This window comes from Lynx rufus, unplaced genomic scaffold (genome assembly GCF_022079265.1).
Source record: "Lynx rufus isolate CCGP_SWC_20201006 ecotype Redwood Valley unplaced genomic scaffold, mLynRuf1.p SCAF_23, whole genome shotgun sequence".
Taxonomy (NCBI): domain Eukaryota; kingdom Metazoa; phylum Chordata; class Mammalia; order Carnivora; family Felidae; genus Lynx; species Lynx rufus.
The window spans coordinates 332921-357916 of NW_025814838.1; positions in this window are offsets into that span (position 1 = coordinate 332921).

The window sequence follows — 24996 nt, forward strand, 5'->3', positions numbered from 1 at the left end:
GAATATATACTGTGTAAACTAGAACATTCCAGGGGCACCTGGCTGGCTCAGTCGGTTGTGTGTCCGACTTTGGCTCAGGTCATGATCTCGTGGTTTGTGAGTTCGGGCCCCGCATCGGGCTCTGTGCTGATAGCTTGGAGCCTGGAGCTTCAGATTCCGTGTCTCCCTCTCTCTCTGCCCCTTCCCTGCTTGTGCTCTGTCTCTGTCTCTCAAAAATAAATAAACGTTGAAAAAAAATTTTTAAAAAAAGAACTAGAACATTCCAGGATCCATGGGGTTGTGTGAGGTACACAGCCCAGATCCAATCATTGGTGTGGAGTTCCCAGTCCGTTCCTGAGCCACTTGATAGCTCTCCAGTGCTGGTATCCCCGAAGATAGTAGATGCCTCTGTCCCTGAGTATTTGGTGCTTAGCCAGCTAGGGTACTTGCAGGGATGGGTAGCCAGCTGGCCTCCATCCTCTGGCTGATAGAGATTTCTTTATCCTGTAGAGTATATGCTTCGTGCATGTGCACTATGCTCCAGGTACTGGTCTGTGAACAAAGAGACTTTGAAGGTAATACTGCACCAGGCTATGTTCTAACCGCTTGACCATCAGCCAGGAGCTCCAAACAGCCACAGCTGAATCACTGCTGCCCCTGCCTATTAATTGGAAGGTCAAGAAACACACCCAAAGCCAGGGCTTCCCCTCTCTTTCTTTTTTTTTTTTTAACGTTTTATTTATTTTTGAGACAGGGAGAGACAGAGCATGAACAGGGGAGGGTCAGAGAGAGGGAGACACAGAATCTGAAACAGGCTCCAGGCTCTGAGCTGTCAGCACAGAGCCTGATGCGGGGCTCGAACTCATGGACTGCGAGATCATGACCTGAGCCGAAGTCGGCCGCTTAACCGACTAAGCCACCCAGGCACCCCTTCTTAGGATGGCTTTAATGTTAGGCCTGCCTGGCCTGTCAATGTGTCTGATAGGACCTAGCTTGTGATGGCCCATTCTGAACCCATGATCATTTGTTTTCTCTACCAGGGTCCGGTAGGAAGCTAGGAGCTGCTTTTTTTTTTTTTTAATTTTTTTTTCAACGTTTATTTATTTTTGGGACAGAGAGAGACAGAGCATGAAAGGGGGAGGGGCAGAGAGAGAGGGAGACACAGAATCAGAAACAGGCTCCAGGCTCTGAACCATCAGCCCAGAGCCCGATGCGGGGCTCAAACTCATGGACCGCGAGATCGTGACCTGCCTGAAGTCGGACGCTTAACCGACTGCGCCACCCAGGCGCCCCTAGGAGCTGCTTTTTAGAAGGAGTGTAACTCTTCACAACAGTGGATAGGAACTTGTTCCGTAATCCCAGGGGTCTACATTGTGATTCTACTGGGATGTGCCGCCAATGCCACCCTTATTCCATCACTGACACCTCCAACACTGTAGGCTCTGCTTGATTATATAATCTGAACAGAAGGGCTGTTTGTATCACAGCCTGGACCTACTGCAGAGCTCCTTCCTGCTCTGGGCCCACTCAAAGCCAAGAGCTTTCCACGTAACCCAGTATGTGGGCAGCAGGACTGTTCTTAGGTATGAAATGTGTCTTCTCAAGAACCCAAAGATTCCTAACAGGCTTTGCGTTTCGTTTTTTTTCCAGGAAGGGATAGGAGATGTAGCAAGGCGTCTTTTTGGGGGGAGGAGATGTCCCAGCGTGCTGCTGGATCATCGGTCCCCCCAGAATCTTTGGCGAAGTGGCAGGTCACAAATCGTTGTAGGACTTATCTCCCGCTCTCTGGAGTGGGTACGTCATACCAAACCTCTAGCACAGTCTCCGCCTTTTCCTCCTCCTGCCTGAGCAGTACGGTATCATCCGTGTAATGGGTCAACGGGATGTTTGTGGGATGTCCAAACGTTCTGATTCTCTTCAGACGATATCACAATGGAGGACTGAAGAGTGAACACAACCCCGTGGCAAAACAGGAAATACTTGCTATCCATTCCGTGGGGATATGAACTATTTCTGACCCTTTTTTGTTGAATGGGATAGAAAGAATGCATTTGCCAAATCGGTGGCCACAAACCACGCACCTCAGGCTGCATGGCTCTGGTCCAGCTAAGACACTACGTCTGGCACAACTGGTATTCCCAAAGGCAAGGGAATTAAAAGCAAAAATGAATTACTGGGACCTTATGAAGATAAAAATCTTCTGCACAGCAAAGGAAACAACCAACAAAACTAAAAGGCAACCAACGGAATGGGAAAAGATATTTGCAAATGAAATATCAGACAACGGGCCAGTATCCAAAATCTATAAAGAGCTCACCAAACTCCACACCCGAAAAACAAATAACCCAGTGAAGAAATGGGCAGAAAACATGAATAGACACTTCTCTAAAGAAGACATCCAGATGGCCAACAGGCACATGAAAAGATGTTCAGCGTCGCTCCTTATCAGGGAAATACAAATCAAAACCACACTCAGGTATCACCTCACGCCAGTCAGAGTGGCCAAAATGAACAAATCAGGAGACTATAGATGCTGGAGAGGATGTGGAGAAACGGGAACCCTCTTGCACTGTTGGTGGGAATGCAAATTGGTGCAGCCGCTCTGGAAAGCAGTGTGGAGGTTCCTCAGAAAATTAAAAATAGACCTACCCTATGACCCAGCAATAGCACTGCTAGGAATTTATCCAAGGGATACAGGAGTACTGATGCATAGGGGCACTTGTACCCCAATGTTCATAGCAGCACTCTCAACAATAGCCAAATTATGGAAAGAGCCTAAATGTCCATCAACTGATGAATGGATAAAGAAATTGTGGTATATATACACAATGGAATACTATGTGGCAATGAGAAAAAATGAAATATGGCCTTTTGTAGCAACGTGGATGGAACTGGAGAGTGTAATGCTAAGTGAAATAAGCCATACGGAGAAAGACAGATACCATATGGTTTCACTCTTAGGTGGATCCTGAGAAACTGAACAGAAACCCATGGGGGACAGGAAGAAAAAAAAAGAGGTTAGAGTGGGAGAGAGCCAAAGCATAAGAGACTGTTAAAAACTGAGAACAAACTGAGGGTTGATGGGGGGTGGGAGGGAGGGGAGGGTGGGTGATGGGTATTGAGGAGGGCACCTTTTGGGATGAGCACTGGGTGTTGTATGGAAACCAATTTGTCAATAAATTTCATATATATATATATAAAAAAAAAAGACATCCGGATGGCCAACAGGCACATGAAAAGATGTTCAACGTCGCTCCTTATCAGGGAAATACAAATCAAAACCACACTCAGATATCACCTCACGCCAGAGTGGCCAAAATGAACAAATCAGGAGATTATAGATGCTGGAGAGGATGTGGAGAAACGGGAACCCTGTTGCACTGTCGGTGGGAATGCAAATTGGTGCAACCGCTCTGGAAAGCAGTGTGGAGTTTCCTCAGAAAATTAAAAATAGACCTACCCTATGACCCAGCAGTAGCACTGCTAGGAATTTACCCAAGGGATACAGGAGTACTGATGCATAGGGGCACTTGTACCCCAATGTTTATAGCAGCACTCTCAACAATAGCCAAATTGTGGAAAGAGCCTAAATGTCCATCAACTGATGAATGGATAAAGAAATTGTGGTTTATATACACAATGGAATACTACATGGCAATGAGAAAGAATGAAATATGGCCTTTTGTAGCAACGTGGATGGAACTGGAGAGTGTGATGCTAAGTGAAATAAGCCATACAGAGAAAGACAGATACCATATGGTTTCACTCTTATGTGGATCTTGAGAAACTTAACAGAAACCCATGGAGGAGGGGAAGGAAAAAAAAAAGAAGTTAGAGTGGGAGAGAACCAAAGCATAAGAGACTGTTAAAAACTCCCCTCTCTTTCTTGAGGCATGAATGCAGACCCCTTGCCAACAGGACTCCCAGATGTAGCCTGTTGGGCTCGCTTCACCAAAGCTCACAGGTGTTGTTTATTCCTGAGACAGCCAGCTTGCTTAGAGATTACACTAATCACTTGATTTCCTTCATCATCCCATTCTCATCCCTAATGAAGAAGTCTGGCCCTCCATGTATCCATTTTCATTCCTTTGCTCTATTTTCAAACTAGGTCCTCCCTGGAATCCATTCCATGTAGTCTCTCAGAGAAATGTCTTTGGCATTCAGGGAGGATCCTAGTCTAGTCTTCATGACTTTAGGATAGGTTTGGCCACAGGGACCCTGACAATTTGGTGTCAAAACCATGCAGGCAGTCAAAGGCCTAGGGCATTGGAAGGGCCCAGAAGAGAATGTTTGCACTTAGCCTGCATCACAGGGCTGGGAAGGGGGCTGACCTTTCTTGGATGAGGGAAAATGAAGTAACATAGCCCCTTTCCTGCTTGATCCCATTCCCACTGGAAATATTGAATTTTGGCCCTCCTTATGGCCATTCCCTTCCCATGGCTTTATGTCTAACTATGTCCCCATTCAGACTTAGAAGCCATGAATCTGTCACTCACTCAGCCAGTGCCCAGGGATAGATTTTCCCATAAGCCTGTGCATGTTGGAAGTGAACACCAAGCAAGGCAACCCAGCTACTGCTAATGGCAGCATTTGCACATACTCAGAATTATCTACCAGCTTGGGCAAAGAGTGGCCAGTGGGACTACAGGCATCAGGGGTGGGTGTGGGTCACAACCACAAGGGGGTTTCTGGGTCAGGTGCCAAGCCATGAACAGCTCTATGCATCAGGCAGTACCATAGCAGCTTCAGTGGTCCACCAAAGCCACTCTGTGATTATGGTGTGACAACCACGGCTTCAGCGTGTGCAGCACTGTCCCCCTTCAGCATACATACAATTGGCAAAACTGACCATTCTGGTTGGCAGGACTAGGTCCACACAGCCTCAAGGACTTTGTCAGAAGGCTGGTACTGGCAAATAGGGTGAAACCCATTAGGGTAGCACCTGGTATTTGCCTCCTGACCAGTTCACTTCTCCCAGCCAATGTTTGGAGGATTAAAGTGCTCTCACATGTCTACCCTCATATGAAATGGATATGCTAGATGTTATATGTTGAAGAAAGCCAGGAATAACATAATTAGGATATACTGGGCAAAGTTGCTGGCCATGTTCAATATGCCTGGAAGAAATGCAGAGGGAAGTATTATAGCATGGTTGCCCTGTCTATTCATATATCCTTAAGGTTGCACTGGTTTAAAAAAGAAATATATCTTGCCCTGAGCATCTTTCATATATTATAACAACTTCCCATTTTACAGATATTCTTGTCTTTTCAAGATGCTTGAAAATGTGAGCAGATCTGAAGATCTGCCCCTGGAAAATCAAAAACAGAAACAAAAACACAGGCCTACTTGGCCAGAAATCTGAGTTTTAAGAGTCTCATGAAAGATGAACAATCATACAGGGAAAACTATATTGCTGAGGAGCCTTTGGCCAAACATAAGCCACAGTCGCAAGGAATGGACCAGAATCCCCAGTTCAGGGCCACGGATATGGCTCTGAGTCAATCACATGGAATGGACTCCAGGAAAGTCTCAGAGTTAAAGTAGAGCAAAAGGGTGAAAATGGATACAGGGAGGGCCAGGGTTCTGCATCAAGGATAAGAATGAGATAATGTGGAGAGTGACATGACTAGCACAGTCTTCCTCGCTGACCCAGGAATAAGAAACACCTGTGGGCTTTGAGAAATGGTGTCCTCTATAAATTCCACCTAGAAACCCTTTCAGGAAGAAGCCTGCCTGGATTCTTCCTTCAGAATCAGAGGGAAGGCCCTGGTTTTGTGCATGTGTCCTGCCTTTGCCATCAGTACATAGGGGCAGCAATGATACAGAGGTAGCAGGGATGTGCTCCTGGCGGATTGGCAAGTGTTTGGAAGGGGGGCATGTTGCAGTATTCTATCCAAAAATAATTTCTGTGCTGACCAGATCCTGGAGCATCCTGCCCAAAATAAATCTGCTGCTTTTTGGAACGAAGAAATCTCAATTAGTGAAGAGAGGTGGCCAACTGGCAACCCATGTTCATGCCTACCCTAGCCAGCTAAGTAACACCATGTGCTCAGGAACAGAGAGCCAGCTTTCCTCTGGGATATCAGACCCAGACAGCCTTCAATTTGATCAGAAATGGACTGAGAAACCACCACCTTTCATATAGCCATGGCTGTATAAGTGACAGCCCCATGGTCTTGGAATGTTAACTGAGAATGGGCTAGAAAATCAGCAAGAGGATGAGGATGAGTACAAGCAGTGCCAAAATTCTTCATCTCCAATGAGTACAGCAAACATCTTTGAAGAAGATATCTTTCTCAATTTCCTCTCATCCCAGAAATAAGGCTGGAGTTATTCCTAAAACTTCTGGCTTAGCCTACACACAAGCATTCTCTACTGGGCACCTGCAGATACTCTAGGCCTGGTGGCATCCACAAATTCTAAAACTCAATTCTAAAACCCCTGTGGCCAAACCTCTCCCACACTCACCAGGACTCTGTGCTTAAGAGGAAAGGATATGACTCTAAGACACTGGCTCTGAAAGTATTCCAAGGTGAACCTTGTTTCTAACAAGGGCAAATATTTGGAATTGCTAAAATAGCCTGGTAAGCAACAGAAACTCAGGAACAGGAGGGCCAGGAGTACTCTGGGATATCAGACTCTGAGAGCCCTGCATTGGCCTTGTAACTGTTTTGAAACTCGCCTCCAATCCAAGGAACTTGGTTATGTACACGACACCCCTATGGCCTTGGTGTGTAAACTGATGCCAAGTAAGAGAAGCAGCAGTGGGTTAGGAATGACAACAAGGTGAGTCACAGTTCTGCATTCAAATGCATGTGTCAAATAAAGGATGGAGATGTCTATCTTACTGTCCTTTTTTCCAACACAGGAGGCTTAACCTCTGGCTTAGCCTACCCTCAAACATTCTACATGGGCACCTTCAAACAAGGTTTGGAAATGGCTGCATAATTCTGAAACCAAATTGAGAAGGGCACAATTGAATAACAATCTCACCATCACAATAACACCCCCAGATTCCCAAGCTGAGAGAAGAGGATGGTACTCTAAAACCCTGGCTCTGAGTAGATCCCATGCAGAAACATTTTTCAAAAAAAAAAGAGCTAAAAGGTGGAAATGGAGACATAGGCTGCTAGAGTTCATCATAAATGAGGTTTGGAGAATGTTGAGAATGAAGAACCTAGTACAGTTTCCTATCAATCCAGTTGTGTCCAGAATAAGAAATGTCTAATGTCTTTGACAATGGGAGCTCTCTGAAGGACTATACCTGGGAGCCCAGTCAGCAAGAAGGCTGCATTTTTTCTTTAGGAGACAAAGATTTTGGCTTTGTGTGACCCTACCACTTCTTTCCATCAGTTGATGGAGTCAGCAATGGTTGAGCTGTAGCTATTTGGTTCTGCTGGCTCTTGCTAAGGAGTCTGGAACAAGGACTCATTCCCTATTCTAAAAAAAAAAAGCTCTTCCCATGCTGACTACTTTTGGGACAATACTGCCCATGTGAAAACTGTCTGCTTCTCAGAATGAAGACAATTCAATCATCCAGGTCAATAAAGAAAGCTGGCTCCCCCTTCCTGTTCTAACTAACAGCAGACCAAGTACCAAGCACTCAGGGACTAAAGGCTATCTATCCTTTGGTATAACAGACACTGATAGCTCTCACTGAACACAGGACCAGAGTGAGAGTTTGTGACCTAACCAGGGGTGCCAGCCAAGTGAGTGATGGCTCTATGGCTCCTGTGGGGGAAAACCCCACAACTTTGAAATAAATACCACAGGTGGGGCCAATGCTGGACATTTCCAATGGGAATTGGGATAAACCTAGAAAGGAGATAACTTAATTCATTTGCCCTCAGCCCAGAAGAAGGCCAGCTCTCTTCCTAAATCTCTGACCCAGCCTACACACAAATATCCTCTGCTGGGTACCTTCAAACTCCCTGGGCTTCAGGATGCCCACATATTTCTGAAAACAAAATAAGTATGTAAGAAGGAGCCCTATGGCAAATTCTCTCCCTCAGTCACAAGGACTAGACAAGACTCCCAGGTGGAATGCAGAGAATGACTCTGACACGATGACTCTGAAGAGATTCCAGGTTGACTCTTGTTTCCACAAAAGTGCAAAGACTTAAAAAGGTATATGAAAGCCAGAGCTTTCAGAGATTGGAAGGGGAATTATGTGGAGAAGGAAGTGCACAGCACCAGCTCCTGGTAACCTGGCTGTGCAAATAAGAATAAGAAGACGAAGAAAAAAACACCTGAGGGCTTAGGCAAAGGAGCCCTCTACAGTATCCCTCTGGGAACCCTGTCAGCAACAGGCTGGCCTCTTACATCTGAAGGACCTGAGGGCCCTGATCTTTGTCTGCTTTCCCACTTTCCCATCAAGGAATGGAACGAGTGGTAATTGTGCTGTAGCTGTGAGATTACCTCAGCTCTTGTTCAACATTGTGGACACAGGCATGGGTCCATCTTACTGGAAAGGGCTGTTTCTGTGCTGACTAGCTTCTGGAGCCTACTTCTCTGGGTGGGTTTTCTGCTTTTCAGAATTAAGGACCTTCAATCAGGCAGGGCAATGAGGCAAGCTGGCTTCCCTCCCACTTCCCCTTGATACAAAATGCCAAGCACTGAGATCACGGAGGGCCACCGTTTTCAATTAAGGATGAGAATTGGATAATCTTGAGAATGACTTGACTAGCACATTGTATTAGCAAGGTGGCTAGTTCAGGTTTTAGAATATCCCTTTGTGGGCTTTGGCTAAGGAATTATTCTACAGGCTGTTTCTTGGCTCCCTGTGAGCATGAGACCCACATTTTACCTTTAGAAAGTGAGGGGAACCTTTGTCTTTTGGTGTGTTTCTTCCCATCACATCAGTAGATAGGAGCTAGAGTGATTCTGTGGTACAAAGTATGTGCTTCCATCTGATGATGAGTGGTGGGGATGAGGACTTGGTACACTATTACTTCAAAAGGCAATTTCTGTGCTGATCATGGACTGGAGCATATTGCACATGCACAGACTTTCTTTTCTTCTGAATGAGAGTATCTTATAAGTTAGGGGTGGGAGACAATGTGGCTACCCATTCCCATGATTATTGTAGCCTGCTAAGCTCTGAGTGGTCAGGGACAGGAGGATCAGCTGTTCTCTGGGATACCAGACTCCAAGAGCCCTACATTAGTTCAGGAAATGACTGGAATATCGCCACCAACCCTTAGACCCTGGTTGTGTACATGACAGATCCATGGGCTTGGAGTGTGAACTGAGATTAAGGCCTTGATGTGGTCTTCACTTAAGAGGCTGTTGGTGTACAGAACAGTTCCTAGAGAATATTGTGCATACACAAACGTTCTCATCTTCATAATCAGCTTGGGGATTGAAGTCTTCATAATCAGCTATGGGGGGAAGCAAACTGGATTCCCTTCACTATGATTATGCTAGGTGGTTAACTACCAGGAGGGCAGGCTTTCCTTTGGAATATCAGACACTGAGAGCTCCCAATTGGCTCAGGAACTGAATGATAACTTGCATCTGATTTTTGGACCCTGGCTCTGTAAATGACAGCCCTGTGATCTTGGAATTTGAATGATGCCATAGGAAAACAGCAGTAGTCGAAGGAGTACATCGAAGGACAAGTTTTTGCATTTCTATTTGGCATGGGGCAAATCCAGGATGGAGATATCTATCTTCACTTCTTCTCACCCCATGCTGGATTCTGGCTCCCTCTGCAAACTTAGCCTGACCTAGCCTACATACAAACATTCTCCACTGCGTACCTTCAAATGCTCTAGGACTCTGTATGTCCACATAATTCTGAAAGCAAATTAAAAAGGACCCAATTCAAAATCTATATCACAGTCAAAAAGATACAGAATATTACTGAGACACTGACTCTGAATGGATTCCATGTACAACATTGTTTCCCCAAAATGACAATTGTGTGTAAAGAGAAACAATGGATGGCCAGAGTTCTTCACAAGAGATGTTAATGGGAGAATGTTGAGAACAAAGTACCCAGAACAATCTCTTAGAAGTATGGCTGTCTCAGGAATAAGAAAAGCCTGTGAGCTTAAGCAAAGAGAGCCCTCTATGAGCTACACCTGTGAGCCCTGTCAGCAAGAGGCCTGCATTCATCCTCTAGTAGGAGCCTAAAATCCTTGGCTCTGTCTTTCCCACTTTTCCTATCAGCGATAGAAACAGCAGTGGTTGAGTTATTGATGCTGGATGCTCCCAGTTGTTGTACAGGCATCTGGAAACAGAATCTGGTATTGTCTTCCTGGAAAGGGCTCTTCTTGCACTCACCAGCTCCTGGAGCATACTGCTCATGTGTGCTAGTCAAGATGAGGGCATCTCAATCATCCAGGGGAATGAGGCAACCTGGCTCTCCTTCGTCTTCCATAGCACAAACAACTGGCCAAGCACCAAGTGCTCAGGAAATAACAGGCAATCTTCCCTTTAGATATTTGACACTGGTAGCTCTCACTGAGCACAGGACCAAATTGGGAACTCCCTGCCTCTTTCTGGGTGCTGGTTGAGTGTGTGAGATCTCAAAGGCTCCTAAGAGTGAAAAACTAGTTAGAAACAACAGCGGTGGGAAGGAAAAGACCCCAAGGAGCGCCAATGTTTTACATTCCCATAGGGAATGGAATTAAGCTGGAAGGAGTTGTCTCCATTTCCACTAACCCCAGAAAAGAGGTCAACTTTCTTCCAAAACTTCTGGATCATCCTACACAAACATTCTCTCCTGGGCACCTTCACATGCGCTAGACCTCTGGATGCTCATATTTTTCTGAAACAAGTCACAGGGAGTCCTGTGTAACACCTAACTCAGTTACAAGGATTTCACCAGACTCCCAATTTCCAAGCAGAGGATATTTCTCAGAGAGCCTGGATCTGAATGCACCCTAGGAATAACTTCATTTGAAAATTGAGCAAAGTGGTGAAAATGGATATATGAAAGACCAACATCTTTTTTTTTATTGGTAGTATTTATTGAAATGTTAATTTTTGAAGGAATTTTAAATATATCCCCCAATAACTATGATATTATTATTTTTTATTCTGATGATAAAATGATTGAGTACCAAAATATTAAGTAAATTCTGTCAGAGCTACTATTTAGATATGAGCTCCCCATGCTTACTCACATGAAAGGAATTTATAGTGCACTTTAGGACCCCTGAAATTCCATGTTCTCTGTGGAATAATTTTCTAGATGTATAAAATCACATAATTACTTGAAAATACAAGTGAAACAAAATTAAAGGAAATAGATATGCTAATTTTTTGCGTAACAGTGTTAAATTCTGTTTTTTTTCCTTTTTTCAAGACCAAATGACTTACGGAAAATGAAACAGATTTTACTTGAAAACATCAAAGTGCTTTCAAGAAAATGAATATAGCAGTTCTTATAGTGTCTTCTGTGAATAATGGTGCCTGTCTACTTTCAATAAAGCCATGCTGCAATACAGGACAGTGAGCCACTGACTGTAAAGTCAAAACCATCTTTTCCCTAAGGAAAGTTCATGACTTGCAATACCTTTTAGGTTTGTCTGTAAGTAGAAATACACATAAAATTACACTGGCAATATTTGAGATAAAAATGAAAATAGAAATAGTTTTGAAATTAAATGTAAAAATAGTTTATGTTGTGAATACTTTATGGAAAGCAGTTCCACCAATCAGCTCCTAGGTGTGCAGAGACCTGATAGCTGGATACTGTCAGAGGCATGTGTGACATTAGAAAAATCAGCTCTGAAGAATTCAGAGGACAGTTTTAAACATGAACATAGATTAAGTCACACAAAAATGAAAGGACTGAAGTATGCAGTTCTTTAAAATTTTGCAATGAGATCGTAAACTGAATTCTCAGTTGCTCAGTCTGTGTCATTGCTTGGATATATGCATATGTGAAGACTTACAGCCAGATGTTGATCTTTTATTATCATTCTATGGATTCTGTCCTTTTTTGAATTTATTACTAGTTCCTTCAAAGTAAATGTTCACAGGGCTTTAGATGAGAGAAGAAAACCAGGCACATAATAATGTTCCTGACCCTGGTGTCAGAGTACTTGGCTAATGACTGGTTCCTATTTGAATCTTGTCAGTAACTCCCATTGGGGTTTTCTGAAATTAATTAATTAATTAATTTTTAAATTTACTTCCAAGTTAGTTAGAATAGGGCGTAATAATGATTTCAGGAGTAGATTCCTTTGATTGATCCCTATGTATAACACCCAGTGCTCATCCTAACAAGTGTCTTCCATAATGCCCCTTACCCATTTAGTCCATCCCCCAACCCATACCCCTCCAGCAGCCATCATTTTGTTCTCTGTATTTAAGAGTCTCTTATGGTTTGTCACCCTCCCTGTTTTTATACTATTTTTGCTTCCCTTCCCTTAAGTTCATCTGTTTTGTATCTTAAATTCCACATAGGAGTAAAGTCATATGGTAATTATGTTTCCCTGGCTAATTTTGCTTAGCATAATATCCTCTAGTTCTATCCACATTATTACAAGTGGCAAGATTTCATTCTTTTTGATTGCCAAGTAATGCTCCATTGTATATGTATATGAACTCTTCTTTATCCATTCATCAGTCGATGGACATTTTGGCTCTTTCCATACTTTGGCTATTGTTGATAGCACTGCTGTAAACATTGGGGTGCATGTACCCCTTGGGAACAGCACAACTGTATCCCTTGGATAAGTACCTACTAGTTAGTGCAATTGCTGGCTAGTTCTATTTTTAACATTTTGAGTTTTCTGTACTGTTTTCCAGAGTGGCGGCACCAGTTTCCATCCCCACCAGCAGTGCAAAAGAGATCCTCTTTCTCCGCATCCCCACCAACATCTGTAGTTGCCTGAGTTGTTGATTTTAGTCACTCGTGTGAGGGGGTATCTCATTGTGGTTTTACTTTGTATTTCCGTGATTATGAGTGATGTGGAGCATTTTTTCATGTGTCTGTTAGGCATCTGGATGTCTTCCTTGGAAAAGTGTCCATTCATGTCTTTTGCCCTTTTCTTCAATGGATTATTTGTTTTTTTGGGTGTTGAGTTTGATAAGTTCTCTTTAGATTTTGAATACTAACCCTTTATCTGATATGTCATTTCCAAATATCTTCTCCCATTCCATCAGTTGCCTTTTACTTTTGCTGATTGTTTCCTTCGTGGTGCAGAAGCTTTCTATCTAGTTCATTTTTGCTTTTGTTTTTCTTGCCCCTCGAGACGTGTTGAGTAAGTATAGATGCTGGAGAGGATGTGGAGAAACGGGAACCCTCTTGCACTGTTGGTGGGAATGCAAATTGGTGCAGCCGCTCTGGAAAAAGTGTGGAGGTTCCTCAAAAAATTAAAAATATACCTACCCTATGACCCAGCAATAGCACTTCTAGGAATTTACCCAAGGGATAAGGGAGTACTGATGCGTAGGGGCACTTGTACCCCAATGTTTATAGCAGCACTCTCAACAATAGCCAAATTATGGAAAGAGCCTAAATGTCCATTCACTGATGAATGGATAAAGAAATTGTGGTTTATATACACAATGGAGTACTACGTGGCAATGAGAAAGGATGAAATATGGCCCTTTGTAGCAACATGGATGGGACTGGAGAGTGTTATGCTAAGTGAAATAAGCCATAGAGAGAAAGACAGATACCATATGGTTTCACTCTTATGTGGATCCTGAGAAACTTATCAGAAACCCATGGGGGAGGGGAAGGAAAAAAAAAGAGGTTAGAGTGGAAGAGAGCCAAAGCATGAGAGACTCTTAAAAACTGAGAACAAACTGAGGGTTGATGGGGTGTGGGAGGGAGGGGAGGGTGGGTGATGGGTATTGAGGAGGGCACCTTTTGGGATGAGCACTGGGTGTTGTATGGAAAACAATTTGACAATAAACTTCATATATTGAAAAAAAAAAGAAGTTGCTGTGGCCAAGGTCAAAGAGGTTTTTGCCTACTTTCTCCTCTAGGATTTTGATGGCTTCCTGTCTTATGTTTAGGTATTTCATCTATTTTGAGTTAATTTTGTGCATGGTGTAAGAAAGTGGTCCAGGTTCATTTTTCACATGTCGCTCCCCAGTTTTCCCAACACCATTTGGTGAAAAGACTGTCTTTATTCCATTGGATATTCTTTCCCACTTAGTCAAAGATGAGTTGGCCATACATTTGTGGGTCCATTTCTGGGTTCTCTATTCTGTTCCATTGACTGAAGTTTCTGTTTTTGTGTCTCAGTACCATACTGTTTTGATGATTACAGCTTTGTGATACATCTTGGAGTCCAGGATTGTGATGCCGCCACCTTTGGTTTTCAAGATTTCTTTAGATATTCACGTTCTTTTCTGGTTCCATACAAATTTTAGGATTGCTTGTTCTAGCTCTGTGAAGAATGCTTGTGTTATTTTGATAGGGGTTGCATTGAATAAGTAGATTGCTTTTGGTAGTATCAACATTTAAACAATATTTATTCTTCCAATCCAGGAGCATAGAATAGTTTTCCATTTTTTTGTGTGTGTGTCTTCTTCAATTTCTTTCATAAGTTTTCTATAGTTTTCAGTATAGGTTTTTCACCTCTTTGGTTAGGTTTATACCTAGGTATTTTATGTTTTTTTGTGCAATTGTAAATGGGGTCGATTCCTTGATTTCACTTTCTGTTGCTTCATTATTGGTGTATGGAAATGCAACTGATTTTTGTGCATTGATTTTGTATTTTGTGACTGCTGAATTCATGGATCAGTTCTATAAGTTTTTTGGTGGAATATTCTGGGTTTTCCGTATAGACTATCATGTCATCTGTTAAGGGTGAAAGTTAGACTTCCTCCTTACTGATTTGGATACCTCTTATTCCTTTGTTTTGTCTGATTGCTGAGGCTAGGACTTACAATACTATGTTGAGTAACAGTGGCAAGAGTGGACATCCCTGTTGTGTTCCTGGCTTTAGGGGGAAAGTGCTCAGTTATTTCCCGTTGAGAATAATATTAGCGGTGGGTCTTTCATATACGGTTTTTATGATCTTGAGGTATGACCCTTCTATACCAACTTTCTTAAGGGTTTTTATCAAGAAAGGATGCTGTATTTTGTCAAATGCTTTCTCTGCATCTATTATGAGGATCACGTGATTCTTGTCCTTTCCTTTATTGATGTGATGTATCACATTGATTGTTTTGTGGATATTGAACCAGCCCTGCATCCTAAGTATAAACCCCACTTGATCGTGGTGAATAATTCTTTTAATATATTGTTGGATTCAGTTGGCTAGTATCTTTTTGAGGGTTCTTGCATCCATGTTTATTAGGGTAATTGGTCTGTAATTCTTTTTAGTGGGGTCTTTGTCTGGTTTTGGAGTCAAGGTAATGCTGGATTCATAGAATGAGTTTGGCAGTTTTACTTCCATTTCTATTTTTTGGAACAGCTTCAAAAGAATAGATGTTAATTGTAGGAACACCAGTGTTCTTTATGAGAGATGAGAGTTGGAGAATTTTGAGAATGAAGGGACCCTCCTAGCAAGCTGGCTGTCTCAGGCATTGTGTTAAAGATGCTTACTGTGCAGTGTACATTCAGGCAGTTAAGGACAAAGTTCTTTCTTAAGGTTTATACAGAGGGGCTAAGAATACTTTTACTACATTCATCTAAAATGCTCATTGACAGTCGCTTTAAGCCTACTATATTTCAAGGCAATTAAGATAAGGCATTTCTCGGGTGCCTCAGTGGAGCAGTCTGCTAAGTGTCTGACTCTTGATCTTGGCTCAGGTCATGATCTCAGTTCGTGCATTTGATCCCCGCATGTCATGCTCTGTGCTGACGGCATGTTTCCTGCTTGGTATTCTGTCTCTCTTTCCCTTTGCCCATGCCCCGCTTGTGCTCTCTCTCTCTTTCTGTCTCTCTCAAGTTTAATAAACTTAAAAAAAGAAAAAGAATTTCTGTAGCGTTTATGGAGTACATTTCAGGAGCACTTTTTATTCAATAGTGAGAAGTCCACGTTTCTTGTGAGACAAATGTGAAGGTAAGAAAGAATGTTTGAAGTACAGTGTAGTTTCGGGCACTTAAACAGAAGGATCTTCTGATTACTGATCTAATGAAATTCAAGAATATTTGTCTTAAAAAAAGAACATTTGTCTTAAGAGGCATTTAGAAACCTTATGGAGAACACAGTTATTTCATGTAGTTAAATAAACACACGTGCATTCCCTAGTGCTTACCAGGATTTAACCACTCTTCTTACTGGATAAATCCAAGAAGCGAATTCAAAAGTGCTTTAAGCATAGTCTTTTGTCTTCAATTAAACACAAGAGCATTTCCTAAGGCTAAATAGACCAGGTTTAAACAAAATTTTTTACTAGATGTCCATTATAAGCGACATGAAAGATGCATTAACCACAGTGTTGTTTTAGATACTTAACTAACTGAATACTCAGCTAAGTGAATTTTGGCACACTGCAGATTCAGAGAGTTAAGGTCATGCCCCTTTTCTAGTGCTTTACTATAAGCACTTCTTTTCTGTGTAAGAGGCCTAAGCAAACCACTTGAAACACAGCCTTTACTTTTAGGACGATAAACACAAGGTCATTATTCCCTCACAAATATGGAGTATTTAATCAAATGGTCCTAGTACATGTATATGAAATCCTACATTAAAGCCCTTTGAAGAATGCTGTAGTCTTAAGCAGTTAAGCACTGGGCCATTTCCTATTCTTTCTATAGAGTATTTTAATGAGTTTATTTTCATGTATTAAAAGTCATTAACTATCTTGAAACAGGGTAGTTTTATGATGTTAAATATAAGTATTTTTAAAATATAATTTATTGTCAAATTGCCTTCCCTACAATACCCAGTGCTCATACCAACAAGTGCCCTTCTCAATGCCCATCACTCTCTTTCCCCTCTCCCCCACCCCCCATCAACCCTCAGTTTGTTCTCAGTCCTTAAGAGTCTCTTATGGTTTGCATCCATCCCTCTCTGTAACTTTTTTTCCCCTTCCCCTCCCCATGGTCTTCTATTAAGTTTCTCAAGATCCACATATGAGTGAAATCATATGGTATCTGTCTTTTTCTTCCTGGCTTATTTCACTTAGCATAATACCCTCCAGTTCCATCCACATTGCTACAAATGGCCAGATTTCATTATTTCTCATTGCCAAGTAATATTTCATTGTATATATAAAACACATCTTCTTCATCCATTTGTCAGTTGATGGACATTTAGTCTCTTTCCATAATTTGGCTATTGTTGAAAGTGCTGCTATAAACATTGGGGTACATGTGCTCCTATGCATCAGCTCTCCTGTATCTTTGGGTAGATTCCTAGCAGTGCTATTTCTGGGTCACAGGGTAGTTGTATTTTTAATTTTTTGAATAACCTCCACACTGTTTTCCAGAGTGACTGCACCAATTTGCATTCCCACCAGCAGTGCAAGAGGGTTCCCATTTCTCCACATCCTCACCAGCATGTATAGTCTCCTGATTTGTTCATTTTTAGCCACTCAGACGGGCGTGAGGTGATATCTCATTGTAATTTTGATTTCTATTTCCTTGATGATGAGTGATGTTGAGCATTTTTTCATGTGTCTGTTGGCCATCTGGATGTCTTCTTTGGAAAGGTGTCTATTCATGTCTTCCGCCCATTTCTTCACTGGATTATTTATTTTTCAGGTGTGGAGTTTGGTGAGTTCTTATAGGTTTTGGATACTAGCCCTTTATCCAATGTCATTTACAAATGTATTTTTCCATTCCGTTGGTTTCCTTTTTAAAAAATTTATGTTTACTTATTTCTGAGACAAAGAGAGACAGAGTATGAGGGAGGAACAGGCAGAGAGAGAGGGAAACACAGAATCTGAAGCAGGCTCCAGGCTCTGAGTGTCAGCACAGAGCCCAACACGGGGCTGGAACCCACAAACCTTGAGATCATGACCTAAGCTGAAGTCGGTCGCTCAACCGACTGAGCCACCCAGGCACCCTAGTTGGTTTCCTTTTAGTTTTGTTAATTGTTTCCTTTGCAGTGCAGAAGCTTTTCATCTTGATGAGGTCCCAATAGTTCATTTTTACTTTTAATTCTCTTGCCTTTGGAGATGTGTCGAGTAAGAAATTGCTGCGGCTGTCAAAGAGGTTTTTTCCTGCTTTCTCCTCTAGGGTTTTGATCGTTTCCTGTCTCACATTCAGGTCCATCATCCATTTTGAGTTTATTTTTGTGTATGGTATAAGAAAGTGGTCCAGTTTCATTCTTCTGCATGTTGCTGTCCAGGTCTCCCAGCACCATTTGTTAAAGAGACTGTCTTTTTTTCCATTGGATACTCTTTCCTACTTTGTCAAAGATTATTTGGCCATACATTTGTGGGTTCAATTATGGGGTCTCTATTCTATTCCATTGATCTATGTGTCTCCTTTTGTGCCAATACCATACTGTCTTGATGATTACAGCTTTGTAGTAGAGGCTAAAGTCTAGGATTGTGATGCCTCCCGCTTTGGTTTTCTTCTTCAATATTACTTTGGCTATTCGGGGTCTTTTGTGGTTCCATACAAATTTTAGGATTGTTTTTTCTAGCTTGAAAAGAATGCTGGTGCAATTTTGATTGGGGTTTCATTGAATGTATAGATTTCTTTGGGTAATATTGGCATTTTAACAATATCTATTCTTCCAATCCATGAGCACGGAATGTTTTTCCATTTCTTTATATCTTCTTCAATTTCCTTCATAAGCTTTCTATAGTTTTCAGCATACAGATCTTTTACATCTTTGGTTAGATTTATCCCTAGGTATTTTATGCTTCTTGGTGCAATTGTGAATGGGATCAGTTTTTTTATTTCTCTTTCTGTTGCCTCATTATTGGTGTATAAAAACGCAACCTATCTCTGTACATTAATTTTGTATCCTGTGACTTTGCTGAATTTATGTATCAGTTCTAGCAGACTTCTGGTGGAGTCTGTCAGATTTTCCATGTAGAGTATCATGTCGTCTGCGAAAAGTGAAAGTTTGACTTCATCTTTGCCAATTTTGATGCCTTTTATTTCATTGTTGTCTGATTGATGATGCTAGGACTTCCAATACTATGTTAAACAACAGTGGTGAGAGTGGACATCCCTGTCATGTTCCTGATCTCAGGGGGGAAGCTCTCAGTTTTTCCCCATTGAGGATGATATTAGCTGTGGGATTTTCATAAATGGCTTCTATGATGTTTATGTATGTTCCTTCTATTCCAACTTTCTTGAGGGTTTTCATCAAGAAACGATGCTGTATTTTTGTCAAATGCTTTTTCTGCATCTATTGACAGGCTCATATGGTTCTTATCTTTTCTTTCATTAATGTGATGTATCACATTGATTGATTTGTGAATATTGAACCAGCCCTGCAGCCCAGGAATGAATCCCCCTACATTATGGTGAATAATACTTTTTATATGCTGTTAAATTCGATTCGCTAGTAACTTATTGAGAAATTTTGCATCCGTATTCATCAGGGATATTGGCCTGTAGGTCTCTTTTTTTTTGCTGGTTCTCTGTCTGGTTTGGGAATCAAAGTAATGCTGGCTTCATATAATGAGTCAGGAAGTTTTCCTTCCATTTCTGTGTAAATGTCTTGTAGAATTACCCAGGGAAGCCATCTGGTCCAGGACTCTTATTTGTTGGGAGATGTTTTTTAACTTTTATTTATTATTGAGAGACAGAGAGATACAGAGAGCGAGCAGGCGAGGGGTAGAGAGATGGGGAGACACAGAATCCGAAGTAGGTTCCAGGCTCTGAGCTGTCAGCACAGAGCCCAATGTGGGGCTCGAACTCACAAACTGTGAGATCATGACCTGAACTGAAGTCAGACACTTAACCGACTGAGCCACCCAGGTGCCCCAGTTGGGAGATTTTTGATGACTGATTCTATTTCTTATACAGCTATGGGTCTGTTCAAATTTTCTATCTCTTCATGTTTGAGTTTTGTTGATGTGTGGGTGTTTAGGAATTTGTCCATTTCTTCCAGGTTGTCCAGTTTGTTGGCAAATAATTTTTCATAGTATTCCCTGATAATTGCTTGTATTTCTTAGGGATTGGTTGTAATGAGTCCATTTTTATTTGTTATTTTATCTATTTGGGTCCCCTCTCATTTTCTTTTTGAGAATCCTGGCTAGAGGTTTATCAATTTTGTTTATTTTTTCAAAAAATAAACTCTTGGGTTCATTGATCTGTTCTACTCATTTTGGGGGGTTCTATATTGTTTATTTCTGCTCTGATCTTTATTTCTCTTCCTCTGCTGGGTTTGGAGTGTCTTTGATGTTTTGTTTGTAGTTCCTTTAGGTGTGCTCTTAGATTTTGTATTTGGGATTTTTCTTGTTTCTTGAGATAGTCCTGGACTGCAATGTATTTTCCTCTTAGGACTGCCTTTGCTGCATCCCAAAGGGTTTGGATCGTTGTACTTTCATTTTCATTTGTTTCCATATAATCTTTTAATTTCTTCTCTAATTGCCTGGTGACCCATTCATTCTTTAGTAGTATGTTCTTTAATTCCATTTTGGAAGTTTTCCAGACTTTTTTCTGTAGTTGATTTCAAGTTTCATAGCACTGTGATCTGAAAGTGTGCATGGTATGATCTCAATTCTCTTATATTTATTGAGGGCTGTTTTGTGACCCAGTATGTGATCTATCTTGGAGAATGTTCCATGTGCACTCAAGAAGAAAGTGTATTCTGCTGCTTTGGGATGTAGAGTTCTAAGTATATCTGTCAAGTCCATCTGATCCAAGGTATCATTCAGGGCCATTGTTTCTTTACTGATTCTCTGTGTAGATGATCTGTCCATTGCTGTAAGTGGGGGTATTAAAGTCTCCTGCAATTACCACATTCTTATCAATAAGATTTCTTATGTTTGTGATTAATTGTTTTAAATATTTGGGTGCTTCCGAATTCAGTGCATAGACATTTATAATTGTTAGCTCTTCCTGATGGATAGACCCTCTAATTATGATGTAATGCCCTTCTTCATCTCTTGCCTTTAATTTAAAATCTAGTTTGTCTGAAATAAGTATAGCTACTCCAGCTTTCTTTTGACTTCCAGTAGCATGATAGATAGTTCTCCATCCCCTCACTTTCTATCTGAAGTGTCCTCAGGTCTGAAATGAGTCTCTTGTAGAAGGAAAATAGAGGGATCATTTTTTTATCCATTCTGATACCCTAGGTGTTTTTATTAGAAAATTGAGTCCATTTATATTCAGTGTTATTACTGAAAGATATGGGTTTAGAGTCATTGTGTTATCTGTAGGCTTCATGCTTTTAGTGATGTCTCTGGTACTTTGTGGTCCTTGCAACATTTCACTCACAGAATCCCCTTAGGATCTCTTGTAGGGTTGGTTTAGTGGTAATGAATTCCTTCAGTTTTTGTTTGTTTGGTAAAACCTTTATCTCTCCTTCTATTCTGAATTACGGCTTGCTGCATAAAGGGTTCTTGGATGCATATTTTTCCTGTTCATCACATTGAAGATCTCCTGCCGTTCCTTTCTGGCCTGTCACGTTTCAGTAGATAGGTCTGCTACTACACTTATGCTTCTACCTTTGTAGGTTAAGGTCTGTTTATCCCTAGCTGCTTTCAGAATTTTCTCTTTATACTTGTATTTTGCCAGTTTCACTATGATATGTCATAACAGAAGATCAATTCAAGTTACGTCTGAAGGGATTTCTCTGTGCCTTTTAATGTCTGTTTCCTTCCTCTGGGGATGTTCTCATCTATGATTTGTTCAAGTACATCTTCAGCCCCTTTCTCTCTCTCTTATTCTTCTGGAATTCCTATGATATGGATGGTGTTCTGTTTGATTGAGTCACTTAGTTCTCTAATTCTGCCCTCTTGATCAGGGATTTTTTTAATCTCTTTTCTCAGCTTCCTCTTTTTCCATAATTTTATCTTCTAATTCACCTATTCTCTCCTCTGCATCTTCAATCCACGCTGTGGCCACCTCCATTTTATTTTGCACATTTATAGCATTTTTTAATTCATCGTGACTATTTTTTAGTTCCTTGATCTCTGCATTAATAGATTCTCTGCTGTCTTCTATGCCTTTTTCAAGTCCAGCAATTAATTTTGTGACTATTATTCTAAATTCTTGTTCAGTTATATTGCTTATAGCTGTTTTGATCAATTCTTTGTCACTTCTTCCTGGAATTTCTTTTGAGGGTAATTCTTCTGTTTCATCATTTTGACTAGTTTTCTGTCCCTTATGAGTTTTAAATTCCTGTTATTTGCTCTGAACATGCGAGCACTGCTATATTAAAGGGGGGGTCATACACTGTCCAGGGCCTGGCCAGTCAGGAAGTGTTTTTTGGAGAGTGTTACCTGTTCTCTGTTTTTGTGACTTTAGTTACTTTATTTCTCTATTCATAGTGATGTTTTGGACCCTCCATGAAGTGGGCTTTGATTTGTTTCTTGAAGTAGCCCTGGAAAGGAAAACAACAGACAGGAAACAGAGACATGCAAAGAGAAACAAATAAAACAGACAAAAAAAAACCCCACACATACAAACAAACAAAAACAGTTCAAAAGCAAAACAAAAACAAAAACAAAAACCCATAAACACCAGCCTCAAATAAAGAACAGGGTGGAGGTGGTGCTGATGGAAGAGCACAAAGAAAGAAACGATAAGGGCAGGGACAAAGATAAAATAAACGTTGACCAGGCAGAAATACTAAATGGCTTAATCCAGAGAGAGAGAAAGAAAAATAAAGAAGGAGGCGGGGGGGGGGGGGAATGAAGATAATGTTACCCAGAGAAACCATATGGCTTGATTATTCCAGAGAGAGAGAAAGGAAAGTACCAAAGGAGATGTAGAACATGTATCAAGGCAATAGATTAAATATGTCTGCTTAAACAAACCAACAACCAGAGTAATCAGCCTAGAGAAGGGAAGAGATAGGAAGGGAGAACATATTTAAATTTCAAGAATTTTCCCGGAATTAATTCAGGCTATGCATCATCACTGGTCTGGATGATGGAGCCATCTGGTTGCACAGCATCTATCTGGTTTCAGCAGAAATGCAGTTACCCGGCATGGAGGGACGTGGTTTGGTGTAGGCTGGTCCCACCTCCACTGTGGGTCCTGGGACTGATCCCTGAGGCCCCGCCTTGGTTGGGGGTGCAAGGGAATGGTGATCCCCTAGTCTTTTCTCCATGACCCAGTAGGCTCCTTTTGAGTCATCCTCACTGTGCCTCAGGCACAGATGGGTGGTCCTTCTCATTCCACCATCGACTCCCCTGGCCAGGCGCTTGGCTAGGATACAAAGACCTGCTCCACATGCTCTGGCACTGGGGAAGAGCCTCTCTGTGTGGCTTGATATGTGGTCCCAGCTGGCTTTGTCTGTGCCACTGCACCTCAGGGAGGACCACCTTTTCCTGCTGCAGTTGTGCCACTGACCTCGCCACCAGGCCAGGGGGTGGTGGACACAGACAGGCTTTGCTCTATCCCACTGCACTACAGGGAGGGGGCCACTTTCTCCTACTTCGGACTGTGCCTCTGATCTACCAAACCCAGGGCTGGCTCCCCTCCTTCCCAGGAAGCTGGCTCCAGTCCAAAGAAAACCCTGAAGATAGAGATAGGATCCCTCTCAGTCCCAGTCTGATGTTTTATCCAGATAAAGTCCAACACTTCTCCAGCCACTCTTTCTCTTCCCTTTGTCTCTCTGCAGAAGGGGATCCCTCTTCTCCATACCTACACAACCCATTTTATCTCCCCCAGTTCGCAATCACCCACCTATCATTTCTCAAGTTGTCTCATTTTCCTTCTGGTAGATTTAGTCTCTTTTCCTCCCAGACTCTTGGGGTTCAAAGTCCTTTGACTTCAGCAATTCTTTGTTTGAGAGATGTGGGAAGTACTCATCCCCCTACTTCTCCACCATGTTGGTCCCCAATGTCCCAAGTATAAGTATTTATAAAAAAAATTTTAAGAACACTTGTTACTTCATGTATTTTAAAAATATTTGGAGATGTTACTGAAGGCATAGCTGCTTCAGGTAGTTAAGCACCTGTGCGTTCCCCGTGATTATTTAGAAAGATGTAAGCACACTTCTTATTGAGTGAATCTAAGACGCTAACTCAAAGATTCCTTAGATACAATGGCGTTTATGGCAAATAAGCGCATGGCCATTCTCTTTTGGTAATAAAGAAATTTTAAACAAAATACCCAATTAGATGCATGTGAAAAGCCAAATGAAAGATGTATTAAGCATGGTGTAGTGTGGCAGTGAAATATAAGTCCATTCCCTAGGGTGTATACAAACAAGTTTAGAAACACTTGTAGTTATAGGTATTTAAAAGGATTTTGAAAACTTCCTTTAGGATACAGCTATTTCAGGCAGTTCAGCACATGGGCATTATGCAGATGGATGTAAGCGCACTTCTTACTGGATGTTTTTGAGATGCTAATTGACAAATGATTTCAGAAAAACATTTTTCTGGAAATTAAGAACATAGACAATCCCTGAGGCGAAAAGTTACTACTAGATATACACTTAAAGCTACCTTAATAATGCATTATCACTATGTACTTTTAGTCCCCTAAAACTAGGCAATTTTCTAGTGCTTCTACACAAGGGTTTAAGAATATTTCCGACTACCCATCCCCAAGAAGCTTTTAAAACGTTCTTGGAGCAAAGGGTACTTTTCAGAAGTAAAGCACTAGTGTTTACAGGTTGTGGGGGAAATCGTTACTCTATATGTCTATGAGGGACAAGAGTGTCACTTGAAGCACTCCTAAAGTGATGTTTTATGCACTTCTGCATGGGGCCTTTCCCTATGGCTAATATAGGATATTTTTTAAAGATCTTATTTAAATTCCAGCTAGTTAATATACAGTATAATATTAGTTTCAGGTGTAGAATTCAGTAATTCCACCCTTCCTTACAATGCTCAGTGCACATCACAAAGATAACTCTTTAATCCCCATCCACTTAAAAACCCATTCTGCACCCATCTCTCCTCAGGTTCCATGATTTTATTCTCCATAGGTAAGGGTATGCTTCTTGTTTTCCACTCTCTTTTTTCCCCCTGTGATCATTTTTTGTTTGTTTTGCTTCT